Raw genomic sequence first — 18119 nt, 5'->3', positions numbered from 1 at the left:
ACTAAGGAAGGTGATTAATTTTCACCAGCATAGAATACTACTGTCCAGCATCAGGGTGACCACTGGTTTCTGAGGTTGTTAGAAACATCTGGGTTGACTAGAAATCGGCATACCAGAGAGAGCTTCCTAAGTCCATGTACATGTGAATTGTCTTGACTTGCAAAACTAGCCAGATACTTTCTTTTGGGAACAGTGGAAGAGAAGGGAGAAGTCTGAGGTATAGGTGACCTAGCCTGGTCTTTCATATGCTAGCTGTTCACATATGTACCAGGCACTAGGGTTGAGGCCTTCTCCAGGCTGGGTCTGATGGCTGGAGCAACTAGGGAACATGGAGTGTGACACCCCTGGGGTTTCAGTCTCCTCTGTGGATTAGGGTCTTCTGATCCTTCCTATCTCTCAGTCTCAGTACAACTCAGGCTTTAGCACTGACACAGCTGATTAATCACTCCTTTTTTTGTAGGTAAATACTTTATAGCAAGTGTCTCTGATAGGGTATGTCTCTTGGAAATCCCAACGGGCTTAATAAGAAGGCCATGTATCGTGAATCTTGGGTGTGGATGGGCTGGGGATACAGCTCCTTTTGTGGGTCCATCTGCCCTGGGAGCCTAGGCTCTGTTCTGTCAGAGCTCAAGGGTGCCAGGCAGGCTGGCCAGGGCTCATGCCCAAGACTGCAGGAATAGGCCATGAGGGTTACCCACTCCTGCCCTGTACTAGCCCTAGGTCCTTCCAACCACAGGGCTGCCTACAGTGAACCTCTGCCTCTTTGTGAATCAAAAAGGGAGTCCATGACCATGGGACTTCTACCCCTTGAGGGGCGCATCTGAGACTAACGTGGCCATGGCAGTGTCCAGGGTTACCTGGTTACCCCACCACCCCACACTGGCTGGGCAGTCTAACATTGCTCTCAGGAGGCACAGGTAATGTTCCTGTGGTACCACTCTGTCCTGGGTGCAGGCTGCATGAGGTGAGTCCCTGAGCCGTCTGCTGAGTGCAGGGACATGCAGGGAGCACAGGAGATTTGAGAACTGGTTCTACCAACCCTGCTATACTGTGCGGTCTTTTGGCCTGTGGATAGGTGAGCTCTACTGTATGCAACACATGCCACATACTATAAATGCTGCCATCAGGCTGAGAATAGTCCCTGGCCTCCTGCACTTGCTCTTGTTGGCATGTCATGGTGGTCACAGGCATTTGGTGTCTCTCTTGTCCTTACAAAATTCTTTTTGTGTCATTGCTGTTACCTCAGCCTCAGCTTTGCACCCTGTTGTGTATGTGCATGCCCAGTGGAGGCACCCATGCCCAGGGCCCCTTACTATCACTCCTCCTTTAGTTGGCTTGGATGGAAAGAGGCCCTTAGAGGGAGGGACCATTATTTCTCAAAGCAGTAACATCCCAGTCTCAGTGCCGGGTACAGAAAAACCTGTAGTTGACACATTGGTCCTAGTGAAGAGGGCACAAATGCAGGACTCTGGGCATTTCCTTTCTGCCTCACCAGGGCTGGAGTAGGCTAGACCTACTGCTGGCAGTGAGTCTCAAGGACACCGTCCTCATGGGTGAGCAGGTGTGAGGAGCAGGCCCTTCTCTGCTGCAGGGAGCTCTACCTGGTGAGCCTCATCCCAGCCACTTTTCAAAGGTTTTTTTCCCCTGTATACAATGGGATCTGCACAATGAATTTTCCTCTAGATCATTACATTATAAAATAGACTTTTATTAGAGCAATTTTATATTTAAAGCAAAATTGAGCAGAAGGTGCAGAGATTTCCCATATACCCCTTATTCTCACACATGCATTGCCCCCACCAGAGTGGTACATTTGTTGCAACCAATGAATTTACCATTGCGGTATCACATAGAAAGATCTTTTGTGCTCTGTCTACTTACTTATCTCTCCCTCCCCCAAACCCCTGATCTTTTCATTGTCTCCATAGTTTTGCCTTTTCCAGAGTAGAATCTTTTTAGATTGGTGTCTTTCACTTAGCAATGAATTTAAGATTCCTTCATGTTTTTTCATGGCTTGATAGCTCCTTTCTTTTTAGTGCTGAATAATATTCCATTGTCTGAATGTACCAGTTTATTTATGCATTCATCCACTGAAGAACATCTTGGTTGCTTCTAAGTTTTGACAACTATGAATAAAGCTGCTGTAAATATCTGTGTGCAGGTTTCTGTGTAAATGTAAGTTTTGAACTCCCTTGGGTAAGTAGCAACGAATGCAACTGCTGGATCATCTGGTAAGAGTATGTTTAGTTTTGTAAGAAGCTGCCAGATTGCTTTCCAAAGTGGCTGTGCCATTTTGCATTCCCACCAGCAGTGAGAGTTCCGGTTGCTCTACAGCTCATTACATATTAAAATGCCTTTAAAGTGCAGACTTGAAGGGGTTCCTGAGTGGTTCGGTCAATTAGCTCTTGATTTTGACTCAGGTCATGATCTCCTGGTTTATGAGATTAAGCCCCAATGCCAGGCTCTGAGCTGATAGTGTGGACCCTGCTTAGGATTGTCTCTCTCCCTCTCTCTTCCCCTCCCCCACTTATCCCCCCCCCCCCCCCCGCCATGCCTCTAAGTAAAAGAATAAAGTACAGACTTGAATCCCAAGATTCCTCCTATTGCTTGCATCATGACTTCATTGTTTCCTTGCTACATCCTTGGCTAGGATGCAGTCTGTGGCAATTTAAACATGGCTCTAATGTTCTTTGACATTTTTCCCATCAAGAACTGGAGACTGTGTCCTTTTCCTTGAATCTGGCCTCATGACTGCTTTACCAATGGAGTTTGATGGAAGTGACACTGGCCAGTCCAGGGTTCAAGGCTGAAGGAACTGGCAGCTTCCAATTCCCGTCCCTTAGGCCCCAGCCACCATGCTGTGAGCAAGTCCAAGAGTCAGGGCAGAAGCCACATGGCAGGGCAGGCAGTTTCACAACAGAAGTGAGTGAGGGCACCTCCAGATGCTTCCATTCCCCAGTCTCAAGTTGCTTCCTGCCTTTGTGCCACCTTGACTGTACTGGAGCCCAGATGAACTATTTCCACTGTGCCTTTCTGAGTTCCAAGACCCATGGCATCTGGGAGCATGATAAATGGTTGCTATTTTTTACCACTAAACTTGGGGTGGTTTGTTACACAGCAGTAGATAAAGAGAACCCATGTGAGTCTGCATTTGATTTTTCTTCTTTCACAGGTCACTCTCTGGGCTGGGCTAAGAGACAGAAAAGGAAATTGCCCTGGCTGTCTTTCCAGTGTCCCCTCTCTCCTACATCTTTTAGGAGTCAGTGCACAGGCTGGGAAAATTGAACTACCTGTGGGCAGCAGTGGAGAAACAGGATGTGTAGCCTATGCAGTCAGAGCAGGCAAAGGCTGGTGGCCAGAGAGGCCTGCACAGTGGGTGGTCACAGGGACCCCTGAGAGAAGGTGGGATTTCCAAAGGGGAGTTGCAGACAGGTTTCCATGTGAAGTGGGGCTGGAGGACTGGGATGGAGATCACTCTGAGTCACACCTATCTGTTGAGGGTGAGAAGCCAGGGGCACTTCACTGGATCACCCACAAAGGCAGAAAATATGTACATCTGCACATCCATATAAAACTCACCACTACTTATATAATGTAAGCAAAGGGATTTTATTACAGGTATATCAGAATTTATACATTCAAGTACTGCATACTATTTTTTAAAATTTTTATTTATTTTTAAGAGAGAGAGAGAGAGCATGTGCAAGCAGGGGAGGGGCAGAGAGAGATGGAGACATAATCTGAAGCAGGATCCAGGCTCTGAGCTGTCAGCACAGAGTCTAATGCGGGGCTCGAACTCACAACCCCTGAGATCATGCCCTTAGCCAAAGTCGGACACTTAACTGACTGAGTCACCCAGGCGCCCCTCAAGTACTGTGTATACTTGAAAATAGCAAGTCAGATTCCAATGATACTGCTCTTTGCTAAGAATATTTAGAAAGTCCCTATTTTGGAATTTCCCTTGGTGAAATCTTCTTGCCCAGCTCAGGAATCACATCATTTCTGACATTGTCCCCAATCACTTCTGACTGAAGAAATCAGAACCTCTGCACGGTACAGCACTGGCACCATGAATTATGCTGCAGGTTTCCAGTAACATTATCTGCATCCAATCCTCATTCTTAACTGCCTGAAAGGAACACTGAATTGGACCTGGCTTCAACAACCAAGAGGATGGGCTGGCAATAACTGAGGAGCCCAGAGATAGAAAGCTTGACTCCTGTTCCAGTGTGGAAACCTGTACTGTGGGGGCTTTGTTGCCATGTGGGATGGGACATGTAGATGCCAATCTCTATCAGGGGTGGGATTTCCTCCATAATTTAGGCCACATGCACCCACTCCTGGAGCAGGGGTAGTTGATCCCACCACAGACATTAGGGGCTTATGATGAGGGAGTGAGAAGGAAGCATGCAGTCAGCCCTGCTCTCCAGGCTTAGAGTCAGCAGGTGGACATTAGTAACACAGGCACTAGGCACCATGTGTTTGGCCATGGTTGTCCTCCTAATGCTTCATGATCCTCCTTTGGACCTATTGGCCTGCACATCAAGGTTCCTCGGGTGTGGATACCATTCTGTAAGGGTGGGAACAACCCAGAACCTTCCAACCATTCAGAGTGCCTGCACATTCATGCTCTGGGCTCCCCCCCCCCCCTTGATACTTTCTATCCTGTATTGGTGTTTCTTGAGGCATTGGAGGAGAATGTGCAGGCTCAGGGATGAGCATGGATGAGCCAGCATTTCTGCTGTGTTCACAGGCTCTGTAGTGCCCTGCCCCATGTGGATGGAGTCACCAGGCACAGCATATATGAACTGTGTCCACACCCAACGTGTGCAGTGATATGATCTGAAGTGTCTGAAATGCCGTACTGGACCTTACTGTAGAGAACTTGGGCTCTCTGGTGGTTGTGGCCAGCTTGGGGACTGCAGTGTGACAGTGCCCACCATGCTCTAGGAGACCCAGAGGCTCTTTGGATCCCTGGTGTCTGCTCCTGGGTAGTCTGACCACACTATGTCCTATGCAACATGCTTGTTATAAAGTCTGTGCCTCCCAAATACCTAGCATAGCCAGACTCCATGAAGAAACAATTCTCCCAGAGAGGTTTAAAGAGACATTTTCCAGAAAGAGAACTTTTGGGTTTTGCCTGTTACATGGTGGAGGACCCAAGAGCCTCTAACTTCCTGCCAATCCTTGGGCAGTGCTTGGGGTGGGGTGAAGTGGGGCTAAGATCCCACTCGAGCTGCCTGGCCCACTGCAGGCCTGGGTGTCTGTGTCTGTGTAGTTTATGTGTTTGTGCGTGGCTCTATGTGTCTTGAGTGTGTCTGTGCATGGGTGTTGGTGTGTGTAGTTATGTGGCTCTCTGTGTGTCTATTTATATTTCTGTATTTCTGTGTGTGTCCCTGTTTCTGTGTGTGGTTAATGTGTGTATAGTGTATGCTTGTGATATGTGTGTCTCTGTGTGTGTGTCTTTGTAGTTTGTGTTCTGTATGTGCGTGTGTCTATATGTGTGCCTGTATTTCCTTGTGTGTTTGTGTCAGTATGTAGTTTATGTGTCTATGTGTGTGTAGTGTTTGTGTGGTGGGCTGGTGGCCATGTGTATACTTATCTGTATCTGTGTTTAGCTTTATGTGCCTGTGTGTTCTATTTGTATGTCTGATGCATCATGCATGAGTTGGTGTGTCTCTGTTTATGTTTCTTTGTGTGTGTTGTATGGGAGAAAGGGTGAGCCTTCTACAAATGTAACATTGACCACAGCCCAAGGCTTGAGGGGGAACAGGCAATGAGAAAATAAGAGGAATCTGGTCAGGTTTATCAGTTCTAGCTGAGAACTCTTAAAATGCAGGAGAAAAAAAAGGAAGCAAAATATGCACTCAGTTTATGTTTTTCCCAAATCTCGTTCACAGGAAAAAAACCTGTTACAAGTACTTGGCTACCTTCTATAAACTAGACCCTGGGATAGGCACAGCAAGCAGACTGTCCGCTTTCAGAGAGGGTCCGGCCTTCTACATTTTCTGCATTTTTTCCCCCTCCATTCCCGATGGGTCTTCCATAGCTCTTGGGGCGAGGGAGCCCTCTCATCCTCTCCGTGGCAGGCTGCCCTGGGTCTGGGGGAGTCTTCCAGAGGTGCAGTCTGTGGGAGTGGCCAGACCGGGAGGTGCGGAGGAGGGCTCGCCCCGCCCCCGCGGTGCCCACGCCCGCATCCAGTCCCAGCAGAGTTTTCCTTAGCTCCACACTCACCGTTCGGGAGCTATCAGTTTGTATCTTACAACTTCACTTTTGGAGAAAGATCAAGTCGTCAGGCCAGTGGGGAGAGAGGACGTGAGGAGCTAACCTGTCTGTTCTGGGAAGCAGGTAGGGTTTTAAAAAGCCTGTGTTGAGTCGTTGCTTTATGGAGGTGAAAATGAGTAGCTGGTGTGAGCACAGGGCGCTCATTACCACACCAGGCATTTTCTAGATTTAACGGGAGCCGCTCACTGAGAGGCAAGTTCCCAGGACAAACCGGGCCCCTCACCCCGGGGTGGCCCATGGGGATACTGAGGGGCGTTTGGACGTGTTCAGACAGCGAATGTTCTGCTTGAACTGCAGGGCGGCATCTGCTCCCTCTGCTGGCTTCACACACGTGAGCGCTAGTCAGGCGTTTCTGTGGAATGCGCCGGCGGGGGGGTGGGGGTGGGGGAAAGCATTAAATCCCCCAGAGCCTCTTCTTTTCACTCTGACCACACACAGCGGAATAAATGGATTGGATGTCGCTAGCTCATTCCAAGGATATGGATAGTAAGCACAAGCTTCCCTGTGTGGATATTCTTGGGGTTACAGACCCAGGCCTGCCTCGGCCAGGTGCCTAACCTTCCACCACAGAACTGGCTGCTCCTGAAGTTCCGCAGGTGATCCTTTGAGCACTTCGGGGATGTGACAACTCCACAATATGCAGTGATTCTGAGGGAAAGCAAACAGGAGGCTGTTGTCAGTTGTGAGCAATTATCTCTTGAATACAAGGCAGTCCACTGTTACCTAAACCACCTAGGAAATACAGTTCCTGAATTTGCTTATAGGGGTTGGCATGGAGTCTGCTGTCCAGGCATCTGGGGCAGTGCCTGCTATCCAGGTCCTTGGAGTAGGACTTGTGGGGGCTGGGAGCTTCACTGCTTCTGGTGCTACCAACTCACATAATTGCTAATGAAGATTAAATCTCATTAAAAACAACAGAGGTGAAAGCTCTAGGTAAACCATGAAGGACTGAACAAAAACTGCTTGTTATTGCAATTTAGTTTACAAACATTTGAGTGCAGTTGTTCATATCAGATGTAAAGTGCAAGTGATTTAGGAACATAAGTTTTATTATACTGATGAAAAGCAAATACTGATACTGTTTTTATTCTTGAAAAAGGTCATGGCCCCTTTGAAGTTAGCTGAGGTCTGAGGAACATCAGGAATCACAGAGGAAAGAAAAGCCCTGTCTGGAGATTTAGCAGTACCCACACCTGGGACACCTGGGAAAGGTTTTAAGCCAGAGGACACGTAGTCTGATGTGTATTTTGGAAAGATCACTGTGGTTGGGTGGTAGGTAACTGAGTCTTGCCCACTGAGAGGTAGCTGCACAACCAGGGCAGTGGTAGGGGACACTTCATAGGTAAAGGGTCTGCAGGGTGAGGACAGTTCTCAGGCTCTGGGTTTGTGATGGGTGCATCTAGAAGGATGCTGGACATCAGGGGAGACAAGAAGGCAGCTGCACACAGTGATCTAGGCTGCAGAGGGGAGCTTGGGAGCATTGCCTGTCCACTAGTGAGATCTAAGCGTTTTGGGAGAGGGAGAGGAGTAGGGCCTTTTAACTCTGGGGTTAGTTGGGGAATGGTGGGGATAGGGTGGAGAGGATTTGGCTTACAATGGAAACATGAAAGGCCCGAAAAGGGGGAGGACAACCTAGAGGCTGGAGGCCCAGAAGAGGCGGCCTGTGTACACAGGAAGGGGAGAGCCTTTCGGGGAGTTTTCAATCTTTCCTATATATTGGAAAATAGGAGAAGAGACCCCACACACCAGGTGTCTCTGGTTAGCTCCTGGGGGCAGCCCTACCACTTCACAGAAGCACTTTCCTGTGCTTGAAAGCAGTCTCCTCTCGGCCAGTTGCCCACACACGGGGCACTATCCTAGTGGCCCAGGCCCTCGTGAGGTGGGGCCCGACTTGGTGGCCTGTGAGGCCACTCACTCTGCGATGAGGTCTGTGCTCTGGCCGCGCCCCAACCTGCTGTGCCCTGTGCAGCAGGAGGTGCGCTCTGAGAGAGAAGGGAGCGAGGACTCACCCCAGCACGGGTCTCTCTCTCTCTCTCTCTCTCTCTCTCTCTCTCTCTTTTTTTTTTTTTTTTGACGGGCAAAGGACAGTTTCAAACTTGTTTGCAGGATGTGCGAAAAGTCAACAACACAGCGCCGCAGGAATAAGCGAAACAGCCTGGAGTGCAGGTAGAAGAGATGGATACTCCTTCGCCTGGGGGCTGGTGGCAAGGCCTGGCGTGAGAGGGTGTCCTGCCCAGGCAGGCAGGCGAGGGCAGGAGGCTGAGCACAGCGGCCCAGTTCCAGACTGCAGCGGGGATAGCGCCGCTCCTGGAGGCACTCAGAAGCGCGCCCACTAGTTACCTAACCCTAACCTTCCCTGGGCACAGCACGGGGAGAGCATAAAAGCGATTACAAACTATCCTGTTGGGTTGAATGTTCTAGAAACTTCTACCCAAATTCACATGTTGCAAACCCCATCTGAAGAGATACAGGGTCAGACTCTTGTGCCCTAGCCTGTTGTGCGGGTGGAGGCAACATGCCACTCTGCGCTACCCACCACAGACATATCTGCCTTTTCTCAGAGTGGACTGAGAAGTAGTCTGACCGGGGATCTGGCCTGCACCAGCCTCCTCGCCCTAGGGGCTGTGCCTCTTTCCAGGCTTCATCAATTAGAAAGGTGCACTGGGCTCAAACTGCCCCAGCCTCGTCCCCACAGACAGCCACGCCCCTATGGACGCAGATCCTCCTACAGTCACACCTGGAGGCCTCAGCCAAGCAAATGCAAATACAGCATTTACCCTTCAGAGGCAGCCACACACCTCTGGAGACACAGCCATGTGGACAGCTCCACACTGACTGCGGAGCTTTGGGCCTCAGCAGTGCTTACCATGGAAAGGAACATTGGAAGATTCAAGTGTTTTTTTAGGACCTTGCACAAGAGGAGATTAGCGGCCGAGCGGGTTATTTTCAATAACAAAGTTTTCACAGCAGCCAGTATACTTTTTTCTTTTTCTTTTTTCATTATTGTATTATGTCAAGTGATTAAAGAACTTGAAGAAAAGTGTTCTTAAAATTCACAAAGGTACTATATTCCAAATGATGTATATTGCTGCTACTGATTTACTGTAAAACCAACATGAGGATCGTCCTTCAGTAATTTAATTAGTTTAATTGGCATGCCTGTGCAGGGGAAGGCACCAGATCCTCAGAACGGGAGGTGCACGGGGTGTCAAAAAGATAGTTGTTGGACTGGGGTGCACGGAGGGCAGGTTCCTGGGACCCCTGTTCTCCTGTTGCTTCCTGCCCCTCATGCTCTGTCAGGCCATTTGCACCAAACTTGAGCTGTGCTCCATAAATGCCAACAAACCCTGCCATACCCACAAAAGCCCAGCCAAGTTCTATTAAGAGCCATTGGGGGTGCCCTGGCCTGGCTCTAGCATCTGGGAACACAGCTCCGCAGATCCCCGCCTTTCTTACATCTCAATTGTCTGATCATCGTCTCAGGCCCAGCAACCAACAACAACTGCTGGACCAAGTTGAGAAAGGCCCAAAGGCAGAATTCTGTTCTCTCCTCAACATTGGCAGGTATTGGAACCTGTGTCCTATGCCCTGCCCCTGTGCACTGAGCCTTGGCCTCCAGCCACTCTTGACCCAGAGCTATCCTCCCAATGAGCCCCTCCACCACATCACAGGCACATCTGTGGGAGGAGCAGCAAGGCCAAATAGCACAACCTGAAGCAGGGTTGGTGAATTTCAGCTATGTCTCCAGGCAAGGCGTGGGCAGAGTGTCAAGTCTGTGGCAGGACACCCCAACAGGAGGAGGGCCTAGGTGGGCAGGGTCCTTGTAGGACCTGGAGGGATGGGGAAGTACTGCTACAAGGCTGCTGGGGAAGGGAGCAGAGCCAGAGGGCAGACCCAGGAGCTGCAAGATCCAGGTGTGAAGATAGGAACATTCCATGGGGTTTGAAATGTCAGCCACAATATCTACTTTTTTACAGAAGTTGGTGGCAGTTTGGTCAATTTGGTATGAATCTTGCTTAGAAGGAAAGGCCTGGGCTCAGCCATGGTGGAGGGCTGTCTGGCAGAGGGCCATAGCCCCTCTGTTACCACTCAGACCTCACGTAGTAGCTCTCCCACCCCAGCAGGAGCCTGCTGTGTCCTCTACCCCTGCTCAGGACACAGCTGCACCCAGGGGCTCAGGGGTGTAGCTCTTCCCCTATTGACTGCAGATGTCTATTGTAGTCTGAGCTTAGCTCAGTGCTCAGGGTGGGCCCTTCTCTGTGGAGTCTTAAGGGGTGAGTCCCAGACATCTCTCTGCATGTCAGGCATATGGGGAGAGGCTAGGCTGAAACTGTGGGTTCAAGAGAAGAGCAGCCACAGGCTAGGGTGCTGGAGAGGGTTTTTCCAGAGGTTAGTCCATGGGCTAGCATGTTGTGAGGGCCCCCTCAGAGGATGGGCTGTGGGTTGGGATAGTGGAGGTGGGCATTCCTAGAGGATGGATAGTGGAATTGGGGGTTGGGGTCCTCATAGTACAGATTGTGAGCTGGGGAGTTGGAAGGTGTTGGGAAATTGAGAGTGGGCCATGGGCTAAGGTGTTGGGGTCCCTCCCAGAGGACAGTCTGTAGGACTGGAATGCTCCAGCCATCTAAATGAAAATTTATGACCAGGTGCAAGCAGGAGGGTTTGGGATGTGTTTAGAAGACCTGGATGAGAAACGTAAGAGAAAGAGAGGGACCTCTGGGTGAGCAGAAGCCTTTGTGATCCCAGAAGGTATCCAGAAAGTGAGCTGAACAAGAGCAGAGGCACTCGGCAGTTGCTGAGCCAGGGTACAGAGGAAGGTGTGGGTGGGAGACTCAGCAGAGAGCTAGTTGGGTCAAGAGATAGACCTCTCTAGAGAATGGCCAGTGTTTAAAGCTGAGACTAAGATCTCCTAGGGAGGGCAGGCCTCAGGTGAAGGCTGGGAATAGTGGAAAGAGCCAGCAAAGGAGAATGAGGAAGAGCAAGAGCCTCAGTTAACCCTGAGACTAAAAGGGAAGGCTGCTGAGAATCTGAGAAAGGGCCAGAGCTTGGATGTTATTGGAGGTGACCCTGACTAGATTGTTTTCCATCAGGTTGGGGGGACATGAGGTTGGTTGAAGTGGGTTCAGGAAAGAAAGGAGAAATGAATACAGTGGTCTTGAGAAGTTTGCTCTAAAGGACAGGAGAGAAATTGGGCAGTGGCTAGAAACCTCTGTGAAGACAGAGAGATTAAAGTTTTTATTTTGAGGTAATTATAGATTTACATGTACCTTTTACCCATTTTCATCCAATGGTAACATCTTGCAAAATTATGATACAATATCACAACCAGAATATTCACATTGACACAGTCAAGATACAGATATTCCATTATTGTGAGGACTCCTCATGTAGCCCTTTTATAACCACACCCACATCCCTTTTGCCTGTATCACTTGCTTTACACATGGCAACCACTAATCTGTTCTCCATCTCTATAACTTTGTTATTTCAAGAATGCCAAACATACAGAATCATACAATGTATAACCTTTTGGGATTTGCTTTTGTTTTTTTTTTTTAACTCATTGCTTTCACTGTAGTTTCATGCTAGTTGTTGTATGTATCACTAGTTGTGCCTTTCTACTGATGAGTAGGATTCCATGGTATAGATGTACCACAATTTGGTTAACCACTCATCCGTGGACAGACATTTGGGTTGTTTCCAGTTTTGGATTATTATGGATAGAGCTGCTGTGAGCATTCATGTACAGGTTTTTGTGTGAATATATAAGTTTCATTTATCTGCTGGGATAAACGTCCAGGAGGGCAATCGCTAGGTTGTATGGTGGTTTTTTAAGAAACTGTCAAACTGCTTTCTAGAGGGTCTGTGCAGTTTTATATTCCCACCAGAAGTGTATGAGGGGTCTCTGCATCCTCTGCCAGCATTTGCTGTTGTCTCTATTTTGTTCATCTTAGCTATTCTCATAGGTGTGTAGTGATATATCATAGTTTTAGTTTGCATTTCCCTAATGGCTAATGATGTTGAACATTTTCTCATGTGCTCATGTACTATCTGTATATCCTCCTAAGTGAAGTGACTCTTAATGTCTGCACTTACTTGATATTTTTTAATTTTTAATTTTCCTTTCTGTTGAGTTTTGAGAATTCTTTATTGTTATTATTATTATTTGGAAATATTTTTTAAAAATACCAGTATAGTTAACATATAGTGTTATATTAGTTTCAGATGTACAATACAGTGATTCAACAATTCCATACATCACCCAGTGCTCATCGGGACAAGTGCACTCCTTAATCTCCATGACCTGTTTCACCCATCCCTCACGCCTCTCCCTTCTGGTAACCATCAGTTTGTTCTCAATAGTTAAGATTCTGTTTCTTGGTTTGTTTCTGTCCCTCATTCCCCCCCCCCCTTTGTTCCCTTGTTTTGTTTCTTAAATTCTACATATGAGTGAAATCATAGTATTTGTCTTTCTCTGACTGACTTATTTCACTTAGCATATACTCTCTAGCTCCATCCATGTTGTTGCAAAGGGAAAATTTCATTCTTTTTAATGGTTGAATAACATTCTGTTGTATATATACTATTTTTTCTTTATCCATTTATCTATCCATTCATCACTTGGGCTATAATTTGTCTATTTTAAATAATACTGCTATAAACATCAGAGTTCATGTATTCCTTTGCATTAGTGTTTTTGTATTTGTTTTGTTAAATAACAAGTAATGTGATCCCTGGATCATAGGTTTATTGTATTTTTAACTTTTTGAGGAAACTCCATGCTGTTTTCCAGAGTGGAGTTTTCAGTTTGCATTCCCACCAACATGCAAGAGGGTTCTCCTTTGTCCACAGCCTCACCAACTCTTGCTGTTTCTTATGTTATTGATTTTAACCATTATGACAGGTGTGAGGTGACATCTTATTTTAGTTTTGATTTGTGTTTCCCTGATAGTGAGTGATGTTGAGCATCTTTTCATGTGTCTGTTGGCTGTCTGTATGTCTTCTTTGGAGAAATTTCTGCTCATGTCTTCTGCCTATTTTAAATTGGATAATTTGTTTTTGGGTGTTCAGTTTTATAAATTATTAATACACTTTGAATACTAACCCTTTATCATATATGTCTTTTGCAAAGTTCCAATTCTGTAGATTGCCTTTTGGTTTTGTTGATTGTTTCCTTTGCTGTGCAGAGGCTTTTTATTTTGATATAGTTTATTTTCACTTTTATTTCCCTTGCCTCTGGAGACATATCTAGTAAGAAGTTGCTGTGGCCAAGGTCAAAGAGGTTGTTGCCTGTTTTCTTCTCTAGGATTTTATCTTATGTTTAGGTCTTTGATCCATTTTGAATTTATTTCTGTGTTTAGTTTTCTTTCCTCTTCTATATTTTGGAATAGTTTGAGAAGAATAAGTGTTAACTGTTCTTTTAATGTTTAGTAGAGTTCACCTGTGAAGCTGTCTGGGTCTGGAATTTGTTGGGAGTTTTTTGATTACTGATTCAGTCTCCTTGCTGGTAATTGGTCTATTCAAATTTTCTATTTCTTCCTGTTTCAGGTTTGGTGGGTAATATGTTTGTAGGAATTTATCCATTTTTTCTAGATTGTCTAATTTTTTGGCATATGGTTTTTAATAACATTACCTTACAATTGTATTTCTGTGGTGTTGGTTTTTATTTCTCCTATTTCATTTGTAATTTTATTTATTTGTGTCCTGTTTTTTGATGAGTCTGGCTAGAAGTTTATGAATTTTCTTTAGCTTTTGAAAGAACCATCTCCTGGTTTCATTTATTTGTTCAAAAAATTTTTTTTTTAGTTTCTGTATCATTTATTTCTGCTCTGATCTTTATTATGTCCTTCTTTCTGCTGTTTTTGGGTTTAGCAAACAAGTTCTTTCTCTAGCTTCTTTAGGTATAAGCTTAGGTTGTTTATTTGAGATTATTCTTGCTTCTTGAGGTGCCCTGTATTACTATAAACTTCCCTTTTTAGAACTGCTTTTGCTGCATCCCAGAGGTTTTGGACTGTTGTGTTTTTATTTTTTCTGTTTACTTTTTGATTTCTTCTTTGATTTCTTAGTTAACCCATGTTATTTAAATTCCATGTATTTGTGGTCTTTTCAGGTTTTTTCTTGTGGTTGACTTCTAGTTTCATAGCACTGTGGTCAGAAAAGGTGCATGGTATGACTTCAGTCTTCTTGTATTTGTTTAGGCTTGTTTTGTGGCCTAATATGTGATCTATTCTGGAGAATGTTTCATGTGCACTTGAAAAGAATGTATATTCCGCTGTTTTAGGATGGAATGTTCTGAATATATCTGTTAAACCCATCTTCTCCAGTGTGTCATTCAGAGCCATTGTTTCCTTGTTGATTTTATCTTCAGATGATCTGTTCATTGATGTAAGTGCGGTGTTAAAGTCTCCTACTATTATTGTATTACTATATGGTGTCCTTCTTTGTTTTTATAGTCTTTATTTTAAATATTTTGTCTGATGTAAGTATTGCTAATCTGGCTTTCTTTTTCTTTTGTTTTTGTTTTTATTTTTTATTTTTTATTTAAAAAAAAAATTTTTTTTTTAACGTTTTATTTATTTTTGAGACAGAGAGAGACAGAGCATGAACGGGGGAGGGGCAGAGAGAGAGGGAGACACAGAATCGGAAGCAGGCTCCAGGCTCTGAGCCATCAGCCCAGAGCCCGACGCGGGACTCGAACTCACGGACCATGAGATCGTGACCTGGCTGAAGTCGGACTCTTAACTGACTGGGCCACCCAGGCGCCCCTGTTTTTGTTTTTAAATCTGGCTTTCTTTTTACATCTATTTGCATAATGAAAGTTTCTTCATCCCCTCACTTTTAATCTGCAGGTGTCTTTAGGTCTAAAATGATTCTTTTGTAGGCAGCATATAGATAAGTCTTGTATTTTTATCCATTCTGTCACTCTATGTCTTTTTTTTAAAGTTTATTTATTTATTTTGAGAGAGAGAGAGGTGGGGGAAGAGGGACCAAGAGAGGGAGAGAGGGAGAATCCCAAGCAGTCTGCACTGTCAGTGCAGAGCCCGATGTGGGGCTCAAACCCACGAACCATGAAATCATGATCTGATCTGAAATCAACAGTCAGATGCTTAACCAACTAGCCACCCGGGCACCCCTGTCACCTTATGTCTTTTGATTAGAGTGTTTAGTCCACTTACATTTAAAGTGATTATTCCTGGGGGCACCTGGGTGGCTCAGTCGGTTGAGCGTCTGACTTCGGCTCAGGTCATGATCTCATGGTTCATGGGTTCAAGCCCCATGTTGGGCTCTGTGCCAACAGCTCGGAGCCTGGAGCCTGCTTCGGATTCTGTGTCTCCCTCTCTCTCTGCTCCTCTCCTGCTTATGCTTTGTCTCTCTGTCTCTCAAAAATGAATAAATGTTAAAAAAGTTTAAAAAAAAACTAAAAAAAATAAAGTGATTATTCCTGGATATGTATTTATTGCCATTTTCTTACTTGTTTTGTGCTTATTTGTGAAGTTTTTTAATGATCCTTTCTTGTTTCTTTTATGGTTTCCTGGTTTTCATTAATGATATATTTGAATTTCTTTTTCTTTATTCTTTGCATATCTATTAGTGTTTTTTGATTTATGATTATCATTAGGTTCATATATAAGATATTATGCATATGGCAGTCTATATTAAGTTGATTTCACTTAAGTTTGAACCCATTTCTTTACTCCTCTCCTTCCCATGTTTTAGGTATATGGTGTCATATTTCACCTCCTTTTATTTTGTGAGTTCCTTGACCAGTTTTTTAACAGAAATATTCATTTTTTGTTTTTTGTTTTTGTGTTTGCTACTTTCATATTGTTACTTTTGGTTTTCCCTTTCCACTCAAAGAGTCCCCTTTAATATTTCTTTCAGGGCCAGTTTAGTGGTCATGAACTCCTTTAGTTTTTGTTTGGGAAACTCTTCATCTCTGGTTCGATTGGCTGCATATTTTTCCCACTCAGCGTTTTGAATATATCATGTCATTCCTTCTGGCTTGCAAAGTTTCTGCTGAAAAGTCCACTCATTGCCATATGGGGTATATAACTGTCTTCTTTTGTCTTGCTGCTTTTAAATATTTTTCTTTATCACTACATTTTGCCATTGCAAAATGTTTTTGTGGATCTGCTTTTGTTGATTTTGTTGGGGGTTCTCTGTGCCTTCTGGATGTGGGTATCTGTTTCCCCAGATAAGGGAAATTTTCAGCTATTATTTCTTCAAATAAATTTCAATAATAAAAAATAATTTTCTGCCCCCTTTCTCTCTCATCTTCTTCTGGGACTCTTATAATATGAATGTTATGTTTGATACTGAGTTCAAATGGAGTTACTGAGTTCCCTAAGTCTATTGCCATTTGTTTTTCATTTGTTCAGCCTGATTACTTTCTATTACTCTGTCTTCTAGGTCATTAATTCATTTTTTCTGCTTCTTCTGATATGCCCCGATTCGAGAGACTCCCCGAAAACAAGCCACCAGAGTCCAGAGTCAAAGCCAAGCGGCAAGGGTCGTTTATTGCAGGTTCGAACCGGGTCCTCCGCGCACTCGTTGCCGGTGACGCTAAGAGGCCCCTAGCGAGGATCTTACAGCTTCTTTTATAGACAGACACAAACAAGTTAGGGATTTTTCGAGGTTACAGAGCTGTTATTGGTTGACATTTAAATTTGAACACTCAGCAGAACTTGATTGGTTCCCGCCTTTTTTTCAAACAACTCAGCAGAACTTGATTGGTTCCCGCCTTTAGGTCAGACCACAACGGGGCACGCCCTGGCTGGTTTCGGGAATGGCGGGGGCAGGGGTGGGGGTGGGGGGGGTGGGGTGGTGGGGAGGCCTTTTCTTTGCAGCTGTGAGTACACCTGGTAATTTTTCTCTTAGTCTCTCACTTCCAGCCTGGTGTTCATTCCATCCAGCATGTCTCTCATTTTGTTTATTGAACTATTCATCTCTACTGTACTATTCCTTATCTCTGTGTTAAAGGTTTTACTGATGTCTTCCACTTTTTTCTCAAGGTCAACAAGTATCTTTATGATCAGTCCTTTAATTCTTTATGAGGCATATTACTTATATCTGTTTTGCTTAGATCTCTGACTATGGCCCTGTCATGTTTCATTTTTTCAAATTCCTCTTTTTTCTCATTTTGTTTAAGTCTCTGTGCCTGTTTCTCTTAGTTAGGAAAGTCATCTCTGTCTCTGTTCTTGAGGGTAATGGCCTTATGAAGAAGAGGTCCTGTAGTGCCCTTGCAGTATAGTGTCACCTGTTCCCAGGGCCTGTTGCTTCTGGGAGTATCTCCAATATGTGCTGCATGAACTCTGCTGTTGTTTCCTGGCCACTTTATCCTTTAGGCCAGTCATCTGCAGAGGCTCATTTTGCCTGTTATGGGCAGTGTTTTGTCCCTGGCCTGAATATGCTGAGTTTTAATTAGGCGTGTGCTGGTCTGCTTTTGAAATGAGACCTGTTGAGGGGCACCTGGGTGGCTCAGTCAGTTAAGCATCCGACTTGGCTCAGGTCATGATCTCACGGTTTGTGGGTTTGAGCCCCGCATCGGGCTTTGTGCTGACAGCTCAGAGCCTGGACCTTGCTTCAGATTCTGTGTCTCCCTCTCTCTCTGCCTCTCCCTTGCTTGTGCTCTCTCTCTGTCAAAAATAAATAAACATTAAAAAGAAAGAAAAAGAAAGAAAGAAAGAAAGAAAGAAAGAAAGAAAGAAAGAAAGAAAGAAAGAAAGAAAGAAATGAGACCTGTTGCCAGCACTGCTGAAACCAAGGCCCCACAAAACTCCCAGGCTGGGAAATGTGGTGTGGGCAGGGGTTTTGGTTGGTCTTCTGGGGGAGGA

General features: G+C 45.3%; 1 protein-coding gene across 1 annotated transcript in view; it reads left to right on the top strand.

Annotated features, from left to right (window-relative positions):
- Positions 1 to 6196: 6196 nt before the first annotated feature.
- The window catches only part of OCA2 (OCA2 melanosomal transmembrane protein), a 504528-nt gene continuing 492605 nt past the window's right edge, over positions 6197 to 18119 (top strand). The window contains exon 1 of the mRNA XM_043554904.1: positions 6197 to 6348. The gene's annotated coding sequence lies outside the window, so the exon portion shown is untranslated. The remainder of the gene's footprint in view (positions 6349 to 18119) is intronic.

The sequence above is a fragment of the Prionailurus bengalensis genome, chromosome B3 (assembly GCF_016509475.1).
Source record: "Prionailurus bengalensis isolate Pbe53 chromosome B3, Fcat_Pben_1.1_paternal_pri, whole genome shotgun sequence".
NCBI lineage: Eukaryota > Metazoa > Chordata > Mammalia > Carnivora > Felidae > Prionailurus > Prionailurus bengalensis.
The sequence above is the reverse complement of the archived record's forward strand: the minus strand, read 5'-3'. Positions and strand labels throughout refer to the sequence as shown.